Source organism: Oryzias latipes, chromosome 11, assembly GCF_053564925.1.
Source record: "Oryzias latipes strain Hd-rR chromosome 11, Olatipes_Hd-rR_3.1".
NCBI lineage: Eukaryota > Metazoa > Chordata > Actinopteri > Beloniformes > Adrianichthyidae > Oryzias > Oryzias latipes.
This window is the reverse complement of record NC_136247.1, coordinates 21,596,764-21,617,958: the sequence shown is the minus strand read 5'-3', so window position 1 is coordinate 21,617,958 and position 21,195 is coordinate 21,596,764. Positions and strand designations below refer to the sequence as shown.

The 21,195-nt window shown below is 37.6% G+C and overlaps 1 protein-coding gene and 2 long non-coding RNA genes across 11 annotated transcripts in view; 1 reads left to right on the top strand and 2 right to left on the bottom strand.

Annotated features, from left to right (window-relative positions):
- csmd3b (CUB and Sushi multiple domains 3b) overlaps positions 1 to 21,195 on the bottom strand; it is a 478,594-nt gene that overhangs the window by 279,377 nt on the left and 178,022 nt on the right. The window lies entirely within an intron of this gene.
- LOC144995346 (uncharacterized) lies at positions 13,076 to 14,072 on the bottom strand. Its single transcript, XR_013658907.1, has 2 exons — positions 13,969 to 14,072; positions 13,076 to 13,271 (listed from the first exon to the last, which is right to left on the bottom strand). It is a non-coding gene; the product is annotated as an uncharacterized LOC144995346 (long non-coding RNA).
- Positions 13,619 to 15,014, top strand: LOC144995341 (uncharacterized). Its single transcript, XR_013658902.1, has 3 exons — positions 13,619 to 13,745; positions 14,123 to 14,176; positions 14,818 to 15,014. It is a non-coding gene; the product is annotated as an uncharacterized LOC144995341 (long non-coding RNA).

The following is a 21,195-nucleotide window of genomic DNA, read 5'->3' as shown; positions in this document are numbered from 1 at the left end:
ACGTGCTTTTAATAATGTTACGGTTATTATGAAACACCTGTTCGCTCATCATTTGAATTTTAATCCGTGTGGTCAGTGCTTTTTCTGAACGTAGCCAGGATTAGCAGTATGCTAACACGGGCTAACAACATTAGCTTTGGGTGGCGCTGCACGCTGTGAATAACATCAGCCTTTATTTAGTCGGGACACGACTGGAAACACAAATCCGCGTGATTGTTTGAATGTTTTCTAAGGACTGAGCAACATTTCTGCTTTGAAGCTCAAACCGCTGTGTGTCTGCTGACGATCCGAGCTGTGCTCAGACACACACTTTTAGACCCGGTTCTGAGTTCGGTAGCTAGTTCCCCTAGAGCTGCGGGACGGATCGCAGTCTTAAATCTGCCACACATACCGCTCATGTACCCCCCCCCCGCCCCTTCCCATCAAACACAAAGCTGTAAATCTGCACTCCGCCGGTCCACTCCGCTAAGTGCGGGAGTGGACTACTTCTTTTCTATTTTGTTTGTTACTTTTTCTGTTAAAGTCACTTCCCTCAGTTTATACTGGATCATCGCGGATTAGTCATTAGTTGGGAAATAAAATGAAAAAAGCAAAATAACGAATAGCAGTTATATAAGAACGAAAAATGTAAACCCCCCCCCCCCCCCCCCCCCCGACGATGTCATCGTCCATCCCGATGGTTGACAGCAAACATCGTCAACGGCCAAATTAGGGGACATCGCCCAACCCTAGTAGGTGGTCAACCTAAGATTGCCTGCTCAATTCCAGCCTTGCACCCAGGATACGTCGAAGTATCCTTGGCAACACACTGTACCCCGCTTTGCCTCTGGTGGAAGGTTGGCGCCAGTGTTCAGCAGCGGAGCAGCCATTAGTGTGTGAATGTGTGTGTGAATGGGTGAATGGGACTGTGACTGTAAAGTGCTTTGGGTCTTCATGGGAGGTAGACAAGCAATACACAAGTATACGGCATTTGCCGTTTACCTGCAGCATTTACTACGACAATTGTACGTTCCTTTTTCCTAACATCCCTATATGTGGCCGCACAAACCACAAGGGAACTGCAAGATAAACCTGCAACACCTTTAGGACGCCTCTGTCTACAGACCTCCAGGCCTGAAACAACCCCAAAACTCTCAGCAACCATACGAGTCAACCCTCATATGGGTGCATGGTTGGTTATAATATTGGTTATGACATTTTGTCAATCGAAATAAATTCACTTGACTAAATTCAAATCAGGATGAACCAGTATCATTTAAATTTAGAAGAGAAAAAAATTATCAAAGCATCATAGATATTTTAAGATACGCAAATTTCAAAACATGTTGACATTTTCCAGTCCACTTACTGCTGGCTTGTATGTAAGCATAGCTTTGAAGTAGACCACTATAATCAGATATATGTAACTCATTCTGAGTTTTAGGTTATTGTCCGGTACCTTCCACATTTCCTTTTCTTTATCTTTTTTTGTCAGTTATACAATCTCTTTATGCAAAAAGTATATTATATATTCAGATAGAATCACTGTGGTAACCCAAAACACATCCATCATAATCACTATGACAACCAACCAGGGATGGAACTGTCAATCAGCAGTGTCCCAAAGGAACTTGCCGCGAACCTGTGTACCCGCGTTTGCAAAAGCCCAAACATCTGTACACCTGCGCACACAACACACATCCATTCATCGACACACACATACACACCTACACACACACACACACACACACACACACACATAGCTTCACAGGAACAGTCATTCTGACAGGGTATAGAAACACTCAGAAATGATGTTGTCTGGAGCATTCACCATCACACTTGTTCAGCTGTTACACTTTTGCACAGCTTCTTTCACGTCACTTACAAGCGCACACATGCACCCACAACACATATACATTAAAGCTTGACATGACCTAATCTGATTGCAAAAAAAGGCCTTTCACCCCCGCAGAGCACACCATACATCAATGTAAGTGACTTTATTGTTGTCATAAAAATGGGAACATAATTAAGTGATGGCAGGACTACGGGCTCAGAAAAACACACAGAAATGTATTTCAGTGTTTCATGTGAAAGAAATAAGGACTTTAAAAATTGCTGTTAAAGCTAATGTGTTTTGGTGGTCTCAGCCCAACTACACTAATTGATTTGTGGTAATATCCTACAAATGTCCCAAATGGTTGAAATTGTTCAGTGCATGTGGCTACTAGTAATGCTTTTTTCACTCTGGAGAGAAGTGGTAACAAAGCTTTCCTCTTTCTCTGCTTCCCTTTGGTGTCTCTCACATACCTCCTGGTCATAACCTTTCACCTTCCTGCCTCTACTCAACTAACTTTATCTCTATATCTCCCTCTCACCTGGCTCTCTCACCATTTCTTCTTCTTTTCTAGATTAAACTGTCTGCACTGCTGTCCCCCTTTGAAATCCCTTGTTACACATAACCTTAGGCAGTGAGTTGCTGTGTGTGTGTGTGCAACCCAGACATGCTAGCAAAGCATTAAACTGTCAAAAGATCGAGAGACAGAATAAAATTCAAAATTAGAAAAAGAGAAAGGAAATTGTGAGGGAAACAAGCTATAACGGAGTAGTAGGAGAGAAAAGGAAAGAACAGAACAAGGGGTCAGGTGAGTAGATCTATAACTCTGGGTAAAGTGATGGATACATTTTTCCACAGTTCTTTTTACAACCATTCTAGCACACATGCAACTGTTGTTTTTATTTGGACAGCATGCTTTCCTAATTTAGTCTAATATGGAAATATTGATTTATATTCAATTTTGTTCTGGGTTTAATTGGAATCTAAGAGGTAAATGCATAAAAATAGATACGCAAATGGATATAAATATACCATAGTTACATAGTATAAGTTGCAATTTTGCACTGTCTGACCAGGAGTATAACGTATATGTGATAAAAAAAAGCCCCATATATTTGTTATTTTCTGATTACCAATCAGTGGGCTGCACGGTGGCGCAGTGGTTAGCGCTCTTGCCTCACAGCAAGAAGGCCCCCGGTTCAAGTCCCGGTTGGGGGACATGAAAAACACAACATCAATGGGGGACCTTTCTGTGTGGAGTTTGCATGTCTCCCCGTGCATGCGTGGGTTTTCTCCGGGATCTCCGGCTTCCTCCCACCGTCCAAAAACATGCTTCATAGGTTGATTGGCAACTCTAAATTGTCCATAGGTGTGAGTGTGAGAGTGAATGGATGTGTGATTGAGGATATTCCACCCTGCGACAGACTGGCGACCAGTCCAGGTTATCCCTTGCCTACGCCCAAGTGGCCGGGATAGGCTCCGGCAACCCCGTGACCCCGAAAGGGAATAAACGGTTAAGAAAATGAATGAATGAATGATTACCAATCACTAGAGGACACTATTTGTGTGTGTAGCTGAATTTTCTACTGAGAGCATCGCAGAAGAAGTAGCGCCGTCCATAGAAAACATGGAGAAGAATGTGACCATCCTCTTCCTGACTTTATGATATTTTCCTTATTTCTATTGAGATAGTGTTATTCCCATTTTCATTTTTTCCTTCCTCTGACTAATGTGGGGCAGCAAGTTGTCAAACTGGGTCAAAGAGGGATGGAATACTTCCATGTAGCGATAAGGCTAAAAACTTTTGACAGTGGCTCCTCCCACACGACTCAGTATCTGGACGTGCACCGAAAGAGAGGCAACAGATGAGAATTTGGTGCACCACTTGTGTTTGGTGTGAATGTAGCATAATGGTGGGCTTGGCAAATTGTTCATAGGTATCACACTTTTGTGAAAAAAATGCGACTTACACTCTGAGGTGACTTAAAGACTGAAAAATACAGTAGTTATAGAAACTATAAGTTATAGTTATATAATGTGAGACAGAAGGGGAATTGAAATTAAGGGCAAACAAAGATAGAGACCGAGAAATGGATGCACTGGTGATAAAAAAAAATAAAAAGAACTTGGTAAAGTAAAATATGGTCTATTTTTGGTATTTTCAAATTCAAACAAAGGGGAAAAAATGCAAAACATTCAAGACAGAAACAAAATGTTAAATGAGTGTCACTAATGCAATGTGAGGCACCAGGACTAGCATGCAATAAACATTTTCACAGTTTTCTGCTGCGTGACATTTTTATTTGTTTAAATGACAAACTGACTTTGAGTAATGCTAGTTTTGGAGAAAAAGTTGTTTGATGAAAGCTTTATGCAAGTTTACTGTTGTTTGTTGCATTTGCAAAACATGTCATTATCCATTAAACTAACTAATCTTTAAATCTTCAAACAACTGAAAGGCTTCAGCAAATCTGTCCCTCTGTGACAATGTAATTAACGAATTTGTTGGCATAAACAGCAGCTTCATTGTGTCCTTGTGGCAGCCATAATTATTTGCCATTGTCTATCTAAAGAGTGTTTTCGCTTGTCACTATAGCCACTTGCATTTTAGGGATGTGACTAAGAAGCCATGACTAATTTTAATGTAACTGCCTTCAACCAAAAGTGGAGTCCACGTGTTGCACCTAAAGAGGCTCTAAATGCACATAAAAAAATAGCAAATTGCTGCTTGGAGAAAAATCTTTTTTGGAAACAAATGTCTCTCTGAAAAGGCTGGAAAGAAATTCAAATTTATACTGCAGACTCTTATGTAACAGCAGGGAAGCCACCAGGCACGGATTGTGAAGTCAAATCCAAATAATAACAGTATGTTATACAATGATAATCAGCTGTGCAGCTGCTGCAGCAAAGAAAATTATTATGTAACTGATTCTTGCATCCAATGCACCATGAAAGGGTTGTTTCAAATGGATCGCTATCTTATGGAGATGACAGCCGGGAACAACAAGCACTTCGACTTTGAGCTGCTCCGTCAGATCGGTAAAACAATAAAAAGGTTTTGCATCAAATAACCAACTTCCCGGTCATTGCAGTGGGCATGGCTAGGCTTTAGCTTGTGCTGAGCTTTGCATTGAAGCAGTAATATAATTCTAAAGTGGGCAGTTTCTGAAACTCAGGAGAGCTGTGGAACTTTTTATAGTCATTTTTATTTGCATGCAACTGAGATTAGATTTTTTTTATGATGGGCAGATGCTCACTTTTAATGTAGACCAATATTGCTAATAGGATTTTGTCATAAAAAACATATTTTTTTAAGCTAAATTTTGAAAAAATTGTTGTTGAAAAAATGTATATTTTTTTCTCTTTTTCTTTTTTAGGAAAAGCATTTGTCTACAAAATGATACATTATACTAAAATACCAAGAAAGATCGAATAGTTTGTTTCTCTAAACTATTTAAATGGTAACAGACCATCACTGTTGCAGAAAAAAAAAGAATTGAGAAGCCAAAGGAAATTTGGAAAGCCACAGAACTTACTCAAAATCCTCACATCTGCCACAGTAAGCTCAGTTACTGTAAACCTAGAGCTCAAATAACTACACATTGACTGCGCCCAAAACTGATGAGCATGTGAGACACAGTTTGCATCATTACAAATAAACTAGTACACATATGTATTAATGAATAAATCGTTTCATGGTGGAATCTTGTTGGACACCGAGATCTAATCTCTGGGTTTATTAGTAATACATTTGTTATGACAAACTTGATTTTATTTTGGTGTTTTAGTAGAATAAATCAAAAATATAACGAGTAAAGGGAATTATCTGTTGTGGTATCCCTTGTTTAAAATATTAATACACACTAAACTAATTTCCGAGGCACCCCAAATCCAAATTAAAAATCCAGATAGATGCGGGGCTGGGTTAACAATGACCACCACCACAGCTGTTGACCTACAAGGCACCACCGGAAATTGGACTACTGTTGGTTGGAGAAGGAGAAGAGAAAGGCAAAGAGAGAAAAGTAAAGGCTGGAGTGTAAGACAGAGTGAGAACATTGAATGTAGGGTTTTTGACAAGGAAAACTAGAGATTTGGCCAACACAATGGAAAGAAAGAAAATAGATATCCTGTGTTCAAGAGACCAGATAAAAAGGGAGCAAGGCTTATTCATTGGGAGCATGGCTCATGGCATGGTGTGGATGGTAGGAGGAATGGAGTATGGGAGATCTTGATGGAGGATTTTGCTAAGAATGTTCTGGAGGTGGAGAGTGTCAACTAGGATGATGAGTCTGAAGCTTGAAATTGAAGGTGTGATGGTGAATGCTGTCAGCGGTTATGCCCCCCAGGTAGGATGTGAGCTAGAAGAGAAGAAGGAAGTCTGGACGATGTGATTCATGGTTTCCCTCAAGGAAAAAGTAGCTACAAAGACAGACTTCAAAGGAGATGTGGATGATGGAAACAGAAGTCATGAAGAAGTGATGGAGTTAAGGACAGGAATGCAGAAGGACAAAGGTTGTTGGACTTTACAACAATTGTCGAAATGTCAGTGTATAAACTTCTTTCCGGATAAAAAGAGGAACAAGAGGTAACATAAGAGTGGAGGTAGGCGAACACAAGTTGATAGTCTCTTGTGCAGGCATTGTAGTCTGAAAGACACAGCATGTGCGGGATGACTCTGGTGGTAAAGAAGGTGAAGAGGACAGGACAGATCAGAGGACCAAGTGATGAAAGTTGCTAAATGTTTTGCATTTAGGGTGGGGTTGATAGGGCTTTAGAAGATCAGAAGTTTCTCCCAGATAGGTCGAGAGCTACGTCATCAAGACAGAGGGGAAGGTACTTTGTGTGCCATCTGGAAAAAAGAAAACAGATAGGAAGACTTGGTGGTATAAAGAAAAAAACTTCATTAGGGTGTTGATAGAAACAGGTTAAGGTCATAGAAGCCAGACTAAGGTGGTTTAAGATGGTTTGGACAAGTTCAGAAGACATTAAGTGAATTTTTTGGTATTAGGATGCTGAGTTAAGAGATTCCAGGAATGATGCCTAGTGATGAACCAGTAAGGAGGTGAATCGAGGTAGTAAGGAAGAACATTAAAGAGTATGGTATTAGTGAGGATGATACTGTAGATAGGATTAGATTAAGGTGGATCAGTGAATACGTAAAGAAGAGGTGTTTTGAAACAATAAATTCTTTTCTTTTTTTCAACTCCATTTTCATGTGCTTACAATTTTCTGTTTCTCAGAGCAGAAAGGTATGCAGGGAGATGCTGCAAAAGATGGGGGTGGTAAAGGCCAAACAAGCACTGTATGAGGACTTGTATGACAGGTCGGACATAAAAAAGGAGATGTATATCTAAACAGATTAGCAAGGCAGAGAGGCAGAGATGGTAAGGATGCACTGCAGGTGAGGGTGATCAAGGACAAGGAGGGAAATGTGTTGACAAGTCTGATAAAATATGAAAGGAGTACTTTGAAGAGATGATGAATGAGGAAAATGTAAAGGGTAGAAGGGTTGGCTGCTATCGAGCAAGAAGTGGCACAGAACAGTGAGGATAATGTGATGAAGGCATTCAAGAGGATGAGGAGTGGAAATATATAGTTGGTCCTATCAACATAACTGTAGATGTAAAAAGGTGGCAGTAGAATTTCTTACTGGGCTGTTTATTAAGATTTTGGAGAGTGAAAGGATGACGATAGAATGGAGCAGACGTGTATTGTTCCCTCTTTCTGAAAATAAGAGAGGTGTGCATAGTTGTAGAAACTCCAAGAATAAAGCTGATGAGTCACACATAAAAGTTATTGGACAGATCAGCAGAAGCCAGGCAGAGGTCAGAATTGAGCAACAATAAGGTTTCCACCCAAAAATGACTATCACGATAGTATCATTTGTTTTGAGGTGCTTCTGGAAAAGTACAGAGAGGGCCAGAAGGAGCTGCTCTGTGTTTTTTTTGGATCTAGAGAAAGCCTCTGACAAGGTACAGAGAGAAACCGTGGTTAAGTTTGAGGACCTCAGGAGTGGCAGAGAAGTATGTTTGAGTCATGAAGAACGCATCTACGACATTGGTGAGAAAGGCTGCAGGTTTGACAGACAGTTCAAGGTAGAGGAAAAGCTTTAAGTCCCTTATTTGCTGTGGGGATGGACAGACTGACGGATAAGTTAAGACAGGGACATTTGTGGTCTATGATGTTTGGAGATGACATTCTCATCTGTAGTGAGAGTAGGCAGCAGGTGAAGGAAAGTTTGGAGTTGGAAGTTCCTCAAAAAGGAAAAGAGGGGGTTAGACATGAGTCTTTTGTGGACCATGATGTTTGCAGATGACATGGACACCTATAATGAAAACCAGGTGGTGGCGAGAGAGAGGTGGAGGTTTGCTTTGAAAAAAAAGAAGAAGAAACTTCAACAAAAAAAAGAAAATACAGCATAATCATAACTAAAACACCACCAGGAACGTTTTGAAAATAGATCAAAAGATGACCGGAGTGGGACTTTAAGAATTTTTGTTCTAGAAACTTTCCTGTAAAAAACTGAAAGCAGTTTTTTGAAACTATGAATTAACTTTTCAGTTGTCGTTTAAAAATGTAACACTTTAAAAATGCAATCCACTAATAGAAACCTGTGGTCACTCATTACGCTTCTTGCTAATAGTACAATTACAAACATGTAGTAAAGGTTATCTTGACCTAACAAGTAACACTAATGTGTATAGAAATTTAGCTAAAAGAGTGCAGAAAGGAAACCATCCTACAATTAAAAAAGCTATTCTTTATTTTGGTGATTTAGATAAAAGAGCAACCATGTATGAAAGTTTTGGCGGAATCCCACCATCAAGAATGAAAAGAAAGTATGCAGTTTGTGCTAAAAATGAAGGAAATGACAGGAAGGTAAAAGGAAAAAACAGAGAAAGGGTAGGGGGGTGGAGGAGGAGACAGATTGGAGTAGGTCTGCTGAACAGAGATAAGAATACTTCAAGTGTCACTACAAGACCAGTACATTGATCTGAGAGCAAGAGAGAGAAGAGCAAAGATCTGCAGAGGCAGAGAGAATTACTGTGAGGTAGGATTTGTTTTAATACAATTTAATGGCAAAACTGGCATAAAGAAGGCATGAAAAACAAACAAAAACAACCTCTTTGTTTCCATTTTTTCATGTTTTGAAAAGGAAACAAAAATTGACATATCAGAAAGCAAAAATCACTGTATAACATTGCTTCTTAGCTTAATGAGCGTTCCCGTAATCAGCTGTTACTAGATACATAACACAATCTATGTTTGTTTTCCCTTTCATTTATAATCCTATTTTTAAATGAAGTTTTATTTTGGAAAACGACTTGATTCTCCACCACATCCGACACACTCTTGATGCAATGAAGTAGCTCGTTCCTGTGTTAGGAATACATCCACAACTTTCTTCAAGCGACTGTGTTGACAGCTAAATCAAAACCCCCAAGCCATTACTGTAAAAAACAAACAAAAAAAAAAAACATCTTTGGAAAGAGCCAGCGAGGAAACTGACTTCAAAATAAAATAAATTTTAACAGACAAAACCCAGGAGTCTTTACTTGAAATATTAATTTAATGTGACGGTTGTTCCCACACACCCTAAGACCCAATCCAAATTATTTCCCTACCCCTACGGCTTCTCCCTACCCCTACATTAGCCCTCCAAGCGGAAGGTTATGAAAAATGTGTGTCTTCTTATTCGGACGATATTCCCACTTGATCACGTCATCAATAGTGGCTGGTCAGCAACATTAGCACGTAGCTATTAGCGCTCAAAAAATACATTAGAACATCAGTTTTGTAACTTTATATAAGTCATGCTAAGACAAAAAGGCATTAGTTACATTTAAATGTAAATTTCTGTGCATCAGAGCACACCCACTTGAAGAGGGTTATCTCTTTAAAACCCTTGTGCTATCTTAGATGACCCCACCCTTGCATTGACGTGTTCTCCCTACTGTGACAAAGGTGGATAAAGGTGGAAAGATTTCATGTAATCCATGGACACCAGTGAAGATCACAAATCATTGAAGAAAAAAGGTTCAGCGCACTGTCTAGTGGGTCTAAATGACCCAACTCCCAATGTTAAAGTGCCTAGGATAACACAAGGGTTACGAAAAAACTATTTCGGACAACCCTACCCCTCCCAATAATAATGTCTTTTTTTTATCCATTACACCCTAAAAGTCAGACGATGTTGAAGTTGTTTTTTTTTTTTTTTCAGCTTCCAGTTTGACAGCTATGGGTTTATGAAAAATGTATATTACATTGTAACAATTATTGCTTGAAATAAACAAATCAAATAGTAATGCTTCCTACATGACATCTAGTTCATAAATAAAGTTTAAACCAGTGGCAGATATTTTACAGATGATGGAGATAAACTTTATCCTCAAATGTTAAGGGAAACTCGAGGTTAAAAAAAGAAAAGAAAATGAAGACTACCGCTTTAGCCTCGTACAGGCCGGTCTGTCTGACATCATGGCCTGAAGAATAACATGTGTGCACCAAAGAGGCAAAATCTTCACACAATTTAGATGTTCCACCATAATTTTACTAACCAGATTTTCCACTAACAAATTCACATTTAGCCAGCATGACCATCACACATGTATAGTAAACATCTCTGTTGCATTTACCTTTTTTCGGTTAAAGAAACATCCTCTGCAGAAGACACTAGTTACTCTGAGGAGATGTTTTTTCTCTGGCTGGCTTCCCACTCTATTTCTAAGATAAAATCCTCCCCTGATGGCCATCACCATTTCTAGGCGGCTTACATGACTGTGATTGGAAAAGGGGTGCACTGTATTTTTATTTTTTTTTCTGGCTGAGCTGCTCCTCCCACTGATCCAGTTGGTATTCTGCAGTATATCATTCCTGTCTTTCGCAGATTGTTTAAGCTGCCATTGTGTTTCTCCAGCGTTTTATCTCTGTCTGTCTTGAAACTCTGCCTCACCACACCTCAGCCGAGCTTTCAGCTGAGTCGGTCAAGCTTAGTGGACTAAGTTCCACTGAATTCTGCTTCTGGGTCTTGCTTCCAGTCGGACCATGGATCATAAAGCAACTGGAAAGAGTCAGGATTTCTAAAAATGTACAAATGAGTGTGTTAAAAGCACTTATTCTTAGAATTGCAGGTGTTGTATTTTCCGCACAGATGCACACTTAAAAGCCTTAATTAATTTTTAAAAAACGAGACTGCGTCTTATGATCCGGACTGCCTTATATACATAGATTAATTCTGGTTTTGTTTACTGATGTTGAAGCAATGGTGACTAAATGTAAAATAGCTTATGCTGAAAAAACAATTTGAAACTCGACAAAGACCCAGAAGTACTCATTGGTCAGCATGTATTTGAGTAGTAGATGCAGAGGCAGTTAAATATGTAAATCTTATTGCACCAGTAGGTACATATGGTCCTGATCTACTTGACTTTCTACCTGGATATGTGTGTTAAACTAAATTTGTGCGTGGGTGGGTGTGTGTGTGTGTGTGTGTGGGTGTGTGTGTGTGTGTGTGTGTGTGTGTGTGTGTGTGTGTGTGTGTGTGTGTGTGTGTGTGTGTGTGTGCATATGTGTGTCTTTAGCTGTCAGGATCAGCAGCGCTTTACATCCACAGGGAACTATTAGCAAGATCATAATGAGACCACGGAGAAGCTGGAAAAAATTTGAGTGTGTGTGTGTGTGTGTGTGGTTGTGTGTAAAAAGACAGAAGAAGAGGAAGGTAGTCAAACAAACAAACCCTAGTCTTTGAAATCAACATCTTAAGAACTCCTTTTTTTTCTGGGCGCTTTTATCTTAGTTTGCGTCCTTAAAGCAAGGAAACATTTAAAAAAAAACAGCATAGAAAGGTCAAAAAGCATATTTCTGTATTCTGTGACATATTGTCTTTTTTCTTTTATTTTTACTGATAAACCAAATTTTAAATAACTGGGAATTCAGCTGCACAACTTCCAAACAAATCTTCCTCTCAAAGAGCAGACTAAACATTTTGTACCTTATTTCACAAAAAGAAAGAACTGAACCCTTAAATAACTTCATCATTTGTGTTCGTGCATGTGCTTTATGTAAAAGTATATAAAAAAGGGTAACGCTTCCTTTTACAGTACAGTACTTACAGTGTACTTAAGTGGTATTTACATGGTACTTATAGTGTAACTACTGGGTACTTTCAGGGTACTTACATGGTACCTTTTTATGGAATTTACTGGGTACTTACAGTGTGTTTACATGGTACTTTCTATGGGACTTTACTAGGTACTTACATGGTACTTTTTGTGTCTACTCTGTACTTACATGGTACATACTGTGTATTTATATGGTACTATTTGGTTCATACCTATGTGGTACATACTGGGTATTTATAATATTCTTACTGGGTATTTACATGTTGTGCAAAGGTGTCTTTTATGGTACTTACCACATGTAAGAACAAGGTAAGTACAAATAAAGTACTTTGACCTTTAGGTCTGCACTCGCTGCATGTTTCATGGTATTTACCATGAATTTACCACAGAAACTACCCCTTAAGTACACTGAAACTGTAACTGTAAAAGAAAGTCAGCCCTATTTCCACTCAGCTACATGGTACTTTCATTACTAAATACCGGGTATGTTCACTTGAATATTACTTGGTACTTACCCCTTAAGTACACTGAAACTGTAACTGTAAAAGAAAGTCAGCCCTATTTCCACTCAACTACATGGTACTTTCAGTAGTAAGTGCTGGGTATGTTCACTTGAATATTACTTGGTACTTACCCCTTAAGTACAATGAAACTGTAACTGTAAAAGAAAGTCAGCCCTATTTCCACTCTATTACATGGTACTTTCAGTAGTAAATGCTGGGTATGTTCACTTGAATATTACTTGGTACTTACCCCTTAAGTACAATGAAACTGTAACTGTAAAAGAAAGTCAGCCCTATTTCCACTCTATTACATGGTACTTTCAGTAGTAAATGCTGGGTATGTTCACTTGAATATTACTTGGTACTTACCCCTTAAGTACAATGAAACTGTAACTGTAAAAGAAAGTCAGCCCTATTTCCACTCTATTACATGGTACTTTCAGTAGTAAATGCTGGGTATGTACACGTATTACCTTCCCGTACAGTGTACATACACACTTGGTCTTCTGACCTCACCACATGAGACAATGCTAACCTGTTGGTAAGGGTAAAGTAACTACATTGTAAAAACATATTCTGGCCTGATTACTTCTTGTAACATGAGGCAAGTTTAAAGAGAAACAAGACAGCAGTGAAAACAACAATCTTTAATATGATACATGTCTGCAGCATACAAAGTGTCATCACAATGAAATAGGTTTTAAGTACAAAACAGTGCAAAGGAGAATTCTAAAAAACACACTATTGGCCTGAGGGTCGTGCTTTTTGTCCATCAAAATTCTTTCAGCAGAGTTTGGTAACGGTGCAGGACTTCTTCAGGGTTTGTAACTGCAAGAAAATTCACAATATGAGCTCAAGTGAACATAAAAAGCAGAACGACTTTGATGAAGTACAAAATATATTTTACTTATTTAATCATTTCTGTAATGAGTTTGATAAATCTCTATGATTTTTTTATCGCTTTGACTGTAATGCTTGAAATTAATCAATTATCCTCATTTAAAAACATGATAATAAATTATTCAAAACTTAACTTTTTTTTAAATATTGTTCTAAAAATGAACTTGTTTTAATATATATTATATAATGTCAGGAAAATATGTAAAACAACAAGGCTAAATATTTACTTTTAATACTAAAAACACCCCGAGTGTGTGTTTTTGTTAACTAGGTCGGGGCAAGTAACGTTGCAAATTCCCAGCGCACTTGAATGCAGCACAACTACCCCCAAAGTGAACGTGCAGATTAATCCGGAGAGCCTCGAGGCGCGCGCAACAGTTTGAATTTCTCTTCATCTGGCAGGTAAACCAGTGTTTTTGTTTTTTTAAAATATTGGATAAATTACATGTAAATATTTAAACTGATCAAACTTTATAAAGAAGCTAACCTCGTGATTTCAAGCCACTATCTCTGTGTTTGAAACGTGACGTAAGAGCATGTCTACCTTACTCCAATAATTTCAGTTATTTCATGTATACATTTTCAAAGTTTGTAATGAAAATCTACAAACATTGTTGTTACTTACCAGGAGAGAGGCACCTGTAAAACAAGCACGTAGCCTAAATGATAAAGTCTGTTGTTCTGTGCTCGTTGACTGAGCGCACGTCTTTCTGGGAAAATCAAAGAAAGGCGTTTATTTAAAATAATGATGACGTACTTCCGTCTTTTTACCGCTTTAGATCAGCTGTGGTGAAGAAGACATTCCAGACGAATCCACAGGAGAGTAAGCTAAAGTAAGTTAAATCCACCAAGTGGACATATTATTTACATTAATGAAGAGTTTAACTGCATTTTCCCCATTTTCTTTTCTTTCGCCGTTTTTATTTTATTTTTATTTATTTATTTTCAAATATGATAGAGACAACAATACCACCCAACACAGTGAATGTAACTGTTTGAAAATTAAAACATATTTTTGTGAATAACTGTGTTGAATTTGAAATTGCCTATTTATTTCTTTTTTCCTTTTCTTTTACACTGCAATGTTTTTCATGCTAATGCAAATTGTAGGTGCGAATAATATTTATAAAGAAGAAATACACACAGCAATTGGCAATTAAAACATTGCTTTTGTCATTCTTTGTCTAAACAAATTAGATTTTTTTATGGCAATTTTGATTTTTTTTCTTTGATTTCTTATTTGTTGTTCTTGTTTATGTAACTAAAATATAAAGTTGTGAATAATTTATTGTCATGTTCATAAATGAGGATAATTGATTAATTTCAAGCATTACAGTCAAAGCGAAAAATAATTCACAGAAATTTATCAAACTCATTACAGAAATGATTAAATAAGTAAAATATATTTTGTACTTCATCAAAGTCGTTCTGCTTTTTATGTTCACTTCAGCTCATATTGTGAATTTTCTTGCAGTTACAAACCCTGAAGAAGTCCTGCACCGTTACCAAACTCTGCTGAAAGAATTTTGATGGACAAAAAGCACGACCCTCAGGCCAATAATGTGTTTTTTAGAATTCTCCTTTGCACTGTTTTGTACTTAAAACCTATTTTATTGTGATGACACTTTGTATGCTGCAGACATGTATCATATTAAAGATTGTTGTTTTCACTGCTGTCTTGTTTCTCTTTAAACTTGCCTCATGTAACAAGAAGTAATCAGGCCAGAATATGTTTTTACAATGTAGTTACTTTACCCTTACCAACAGGTTAGCATTGTCTCATGTGGTGAGGTCAGAAGACCAAGTGTGTATGTACACTGTACGGGATGGTAATACGTGTACATACCCAGCATTTACTACTGAAAGTACCATGTAATAGAGTGGAAATAGGGCTGACTTTCTTTTACAGTTACAGTTTCATTGTACTTAAGGGGTATGTGCCAAGTAATATTCAAGTGAACATACCCAGCATTTACTACTGAAAGTACCATGTAATAGAGTGGAAATAGGGCTGACTTTCTTTTACAGTTACAGTTTCATTGTACTTAAGGGGTAAGTACCAAGTAATATTCAAGTGAACATACCCAGTATTTAGGAATGAAAGTACCATGTAGTTGAGTGGAAATAGGGCTGACTTTCTTTTACAGTTACAGTTTCAGTGTACTTAAGGGGTAGTTTCTGTGGTAAATTCATGGTAAATACCATGAAACATGCAGCGAGTGCAGACCTAAAGGTCAAAGTACTTTATTTGTACTTACCTTCTTCTTACATGTGGTAAGTACCATAAAAGACACCTTTGCACAACATGTAAATACCCAGTAAGAATATTATAAATACCCAGTATGTACCACATAGGTATGAACCAAATTGTACCATATAAATACACAGTAAGTACCATGTAAGTACAGAGTAGACACAAAAAGTACCATGTAAGTACCCAGTAAAGTCCCATAGAAAGTACCATGTAAACACACTGTAAGTACCCAGTAAATTCCATAAAAAGTACCATGTAAGTACCCTGAAAGTACCCAGTAGTTACACTATAAGTACCATGTAAATACCACTTAAGTACACTGTAAGTACTGTACTGTAAAAGGAAGCGTTACCTAAAAAAGATACAATTGTAATTTATTTCTGACGTTAGAGGTAGAAGTTGTTCCAGTGTTTTAGCAAGTTCAGAGGACATAGAAGTCCTAATAATTATCCAGCCAGCACACGGCCTTCTGTTTAACAATCTAAAGGTGGAAATAAGATATTCTTATTTTAATGGTTGACAGTTTCTGTGAATGATAAATATTAGGGGTATGTATCAACAAGAGTCGAGCGATGTGACACATGTACGATATGATACATACCTGAAATATTTTTTCAATATTTCTTATAAAGATTTCAACTTAGAAAAAATCTATTATTAATCTACTATTAATACGAATTTCATGGCAATACATTGTAAAATTAATTTTATTTAATGACTACATCATTAAGCACTGCAACTGTATCTTATATGCAAGTTACTTTTACTCAAGCAAATTCATAGTGCTTTTTTTGGGTAAATTAAGATATATTTGTTTTTGCAGGGAACAGTCAACATAGTCCGATTTGCACAACAATGTATGTTCCAGTATATAATAATATAATAGGTAGTGCATGTCTCATAACAACAAAAACCGAAAGGATGACTGCATTTTTTAACACGAGCTGCTTCTCACTGAGGTCTTGAAGTTGTTTTGTGTGGTGTAGAGCTGGGTTTGGGAGTTTAAGTTGAAAACAAGACTCAAATAATTAATTAAGTACAGCCTTGATGGCATTTTAAATCGATACAAGTATCACCAGAAATATTGCGATGTTTTCCCCTCCCCCTAATACATGTAAAGGGTTCCCATATAACAGCTTTTTATCCAGGAAGAGCTGCAATGAGTAGGTCTTGGGCTGAGTTTTTTTTAGTAGCTTTATAGCAATCGTATAACAGCTTCACATGTGCGATACGTACAGCGAACAACTTTGATTGGGTCAACAAAGCCCAACGACCAAGATGGTACGAGCAAACAATTATTATACAGGCTTTGGTCTACAGGACAAATTTGACTTTACTGATCTCTGAAAAAAACAATTCACCTGTTTAAAAAAGATTGACTAATTCATCAATGTGAACAATAACTAATAACTGTCAAACGGTATGAGTGGGAAAGTAAAAAAATAAATCAATAAAGAGTGATTCATAAACATAGCTGAAATCCCGAGATAATAAAACCTCAGGGTCAATGAAAGCTAAGAAAAGCTTATTATCTCTACACATTCAACTGACTTCAGCCTCATGAAATATTAATTCTGGAGTTAAGCACAAAGAAAGCCAATCATTTAAAACAACAAAGTCTTCAGAAGTGAAATAACCCGCAGCAGTAATGGGGGTTTTAAAGTTTTGAACAAACTTGTGTTTCGTGTCAATTCCATGGTGGCCTAGTGGAAGAGTGTTCACCTGGAAGGTTGTGAGTTCAAATCCAGGCCGAGTCATAACAAAGACTCTAAAGATGGGACCCAATGCCTCCCTGCTTGACACTCAGCATTAAGGGGTTGGTTTGGGGGGGTTAAATGGGTCCCCAGCGCAGCTGTGTCTGCAGATCACCGCTCCCCTAGGGGGTGGGTCAAATGTGGAGAACAAATTTCACACACCAAGGTGTGTGACAGCTAATGGGACTTTAACTTTATAATTAAAGGCTGAGTGATAGATATTTATTGTTAAATCGACAACTGACAATCGACACATTGTTCAGACATTTGAGCCCGTTTCCTTTTGGATTTCACGAGTTAAATCATCACGACAATGTACTTCAAATGCATCCCTGAATGTTGACAATGGTTAACGGAAGTTTAAGCTTACATGATACAAGTCTTGGACCAAAAATATAAAGCAGGGCTGCTTAGACAAACAGAAGCAAGGATTCTTGTTTTCTAAATACTCCAGCAAAGGAGTCTCATTTCTTTAGAAGCTGTATTATACAGTGACTTTGGTCTTAATATGAAGTAATATTATACATGTGTTGAATTAAACAAAAAGCCAATTGCAGCTAAATGTATTCATTAGGTTATTGACTTACAAAAATGCGCTTTCAGTTGGTTTTGCATTTGTGTTAAAGACATTAAAGCATTTGAGTAATTTGTTGGTTAGCCAGAGTTTTACTAAAAGACCAATCACATTTTTTTCAGCAACCTGCAAACAGAAGATGTTTCAATACATCACAGTGTTGTTGTTTTTTAGCCATGGATAGCCAGTGATATAAAACAATTGTTCAAACATTATCAAATCTAATTACCCCTTCTATATGAATCCTTGTCTATACATGAGAACTGGACTAAGTGACTCCTCCCCCCTCATGTTCCAAATAAGAAGTACCCGCTTGTTCCAAGAAGCCAAAATCCCTTAGATTTTTTTTGAGAAATTAAAAGTCATTCTATTTGTCAGAATAAGCATCCTTTTTATAAAGATAATGTTCTTGTCAATCCTATTGTTTATGTTGTTTCTGTAGTGCAAGTTAATCAAATTATAAACTGGCCAATTGGATGCCTCAATGAAAGTATGTGATCTTGTGTCTAATGTTCAGAACCTTTGATTGACAGATTCCCCCGAGCTTGCTTTCAAGTGGTAGGAGTGTGGACTTCCGACAAGTTCCCTTCTGACTGCCAAATGTGGATGCCATAGAAATAATGACTCATATCAAATCGAACCAATCATTGCTTACTGATGTCATCTGGCTTCAACATGGCGGCGAAGTAAGCCCTTTTCTATGGGTGACAACACTAACCTGGTCCAGTTTTCGTAACCCTTGTGCTATCCTAGGCACTTTAACGTTGGGAGTTGGGTTATCTAGACCCACTAAACAGTGCGCTGAACATTTTTTCTTCAATGATTTGTGATCTTCACTGGTGTCCATGGATTACATGAAATCTTTCCACCTTTATCCACCTTTGTCATGGTAGGGAGAACACGTCAATGTAAGGGGTCGGGTCATCTAAGATAGCACAAGGGTTAAACAGTCAATTTCAACAGTCAAAATACAAAGCTTTATACAAGTTATTATTTTATTTCTAAAAGTGCTATAAAATATTCTGCATCCCTGTAATTTTTTTCTTTAACTAAAATTTAGTTGGTACTATTTAGAAAACACAACTCAATGGAATTACATTTTTGTGCTTTTGTTAACATGTTTAGTGTTTTATTTATGACAAAATCTCGTGGCAGCACTATTAGTCCAATCAGGTGAAGCACTGATTTATTCACCCTGTGAACACACAATCGCAAACATTCACCCAAGCAACAAAAACCTCCATCTTGTTATGCTGACTACACACAAACAACCACACACACACTTATTTCATTTCCTTTTCAGAGCTAGTCTAATTTCAGATTTCGTCAGCACACGTTATTGCTTTTTTCCAACAATAAGCCACTACTTCCTCTCCTTCTCGTTTGTCCATCTCTTAAACTGCACTCTTTCTCCCTTTCAGTCTAATGCTCTAGTGTTTATTGCAAACTTGCACTCATTCCAAGCAATTCATGCAATACATGCTCGCTGTCAATCAACAGCGCCACCTGAAATCCCCAATCCTTCACAGCAGATCACCTATTCAACAGAAAAATACATTTTCCTTTTATTTTACAACACTGCCAGTCTCCTATACATACATCAACAACAATAAAAAACAGCATTGAGTATTCATAAGAATGCACCTCATTTGTAAAATCATGGTGACATTTTATTAGAACTGACATGTTGTTTTTGTTAACTTTTTATTCTGAACCAAAACAGCAGAATCCCAACAAAGACCAACCCCACAAATGTGTCCACAAAAACCTGGGAAATGATGACTTTCCCTTTCAAACCTTCCTGTCATGACAGGAACACAACTGTAATGGAATCAAGAAGATCCAAAGCTTTTTTTTAAATACTTATATCACTTATAAGTATAACTTTTTAATAACCAAAGCTCCATTATATCTGACAAAAATGTGCTTTTTTTCATAGTTCTGTTTTTTTTAGTTGGACTACCCAGTCCAAGTAGGCAATGTCCTTCTCCATATAATTATTTTTAAGAAACGCTGAATCAAAGTAAATAAAAACATAAAGACGAGCATTGCAAAAAAAAAAAAGTACACAAAATACACTGTATATCTTTGGTAGATTTTCTTTCTTTCTTACAGAGTAAAACCTTGTTTATTTTCCTAAAAAATATACCACATTTGTGAGAGACAGGCATTTAAAAGACGATCAGGAAGTCTCAATAAATGAGTTTTCTTTACAAAAAAATATATAAATCTTTTACCAATCGGATGCCTAACTGGAACCCGTCTAACAGGATCTGTGAGCATGGGCCCTGTTTCAGCGGTCAATAGGTTTCTGCTGCTAGAAATGTCCTGATACATTTGACTGATCAAAGAGTAAAAGAAATTTCAAGCTGGTGCTCTACCAAATTATAGCATTGTTTGGAGTGAACCCTAGAACCCTCTCCTAACTGAAGGCCAATTGTAGAAAACGTGGGGTGTCAGAGACAAGCTGCAAGGGTTACTGACACCCCAATGGCAATACTACAACCTAGACAAATCCAATTGCCACTTGTTGAATCAGCTTGGGTGTCTTGTTCGTTGGGTGACCAACACAACCAACTTTGTTTCTGTGCAACAAATAGAGAATGGGACACTATTCCACAGAGTGTGTGGCAGCATTGGATTAACATATAGCTAATCTCTGGGAACTTTTAATTATAAAGATGTAAGAAAAATTGGAGTAGAATGTACATTCTTATTTCAAACACTGTTTATAATTTTTCTTTATATTTGCTTTATATTATACGCTTAAAGTGCTTATAAGCGTATAATATAAAGCGACAAGATTAATGACACATAAATTCACACACGAAAAAAGACAGAAAAAAAGAACATTTCCATAGCCATTGCTAAAAGCAATGCATCTCTAGTCATTTGATTGCATGACTAAATAATTGATAGAAAGCTATTACATGGGGAATGAATACCCCCAGGTGTCACCAGGCGTACACACAAGCTGAAACAGCAGTCTCTACAACTCTGCATGATTTTTTTATTCATTTCCTTTGAGTGGGTGTTTAATTTTATCCATGTGTGTGCTTATGATAGCAGGAAAGAGTAGGTGTGAATAGTTGTGTATGTCTGCTTGCAGTTAGTGGGAACATATTAGTAGCTTAGCTCCTCTTAGCCTTCCTGACGATGTGACAGAGACCTGGCTAATCTTCTGCTGACAGCCTGGCTCACTTTCCTTTGCTTACCTTTTCTTTCTCGCCAAGGCACCAATGCTGCACAGTAAGCTATAATGAGACTTGG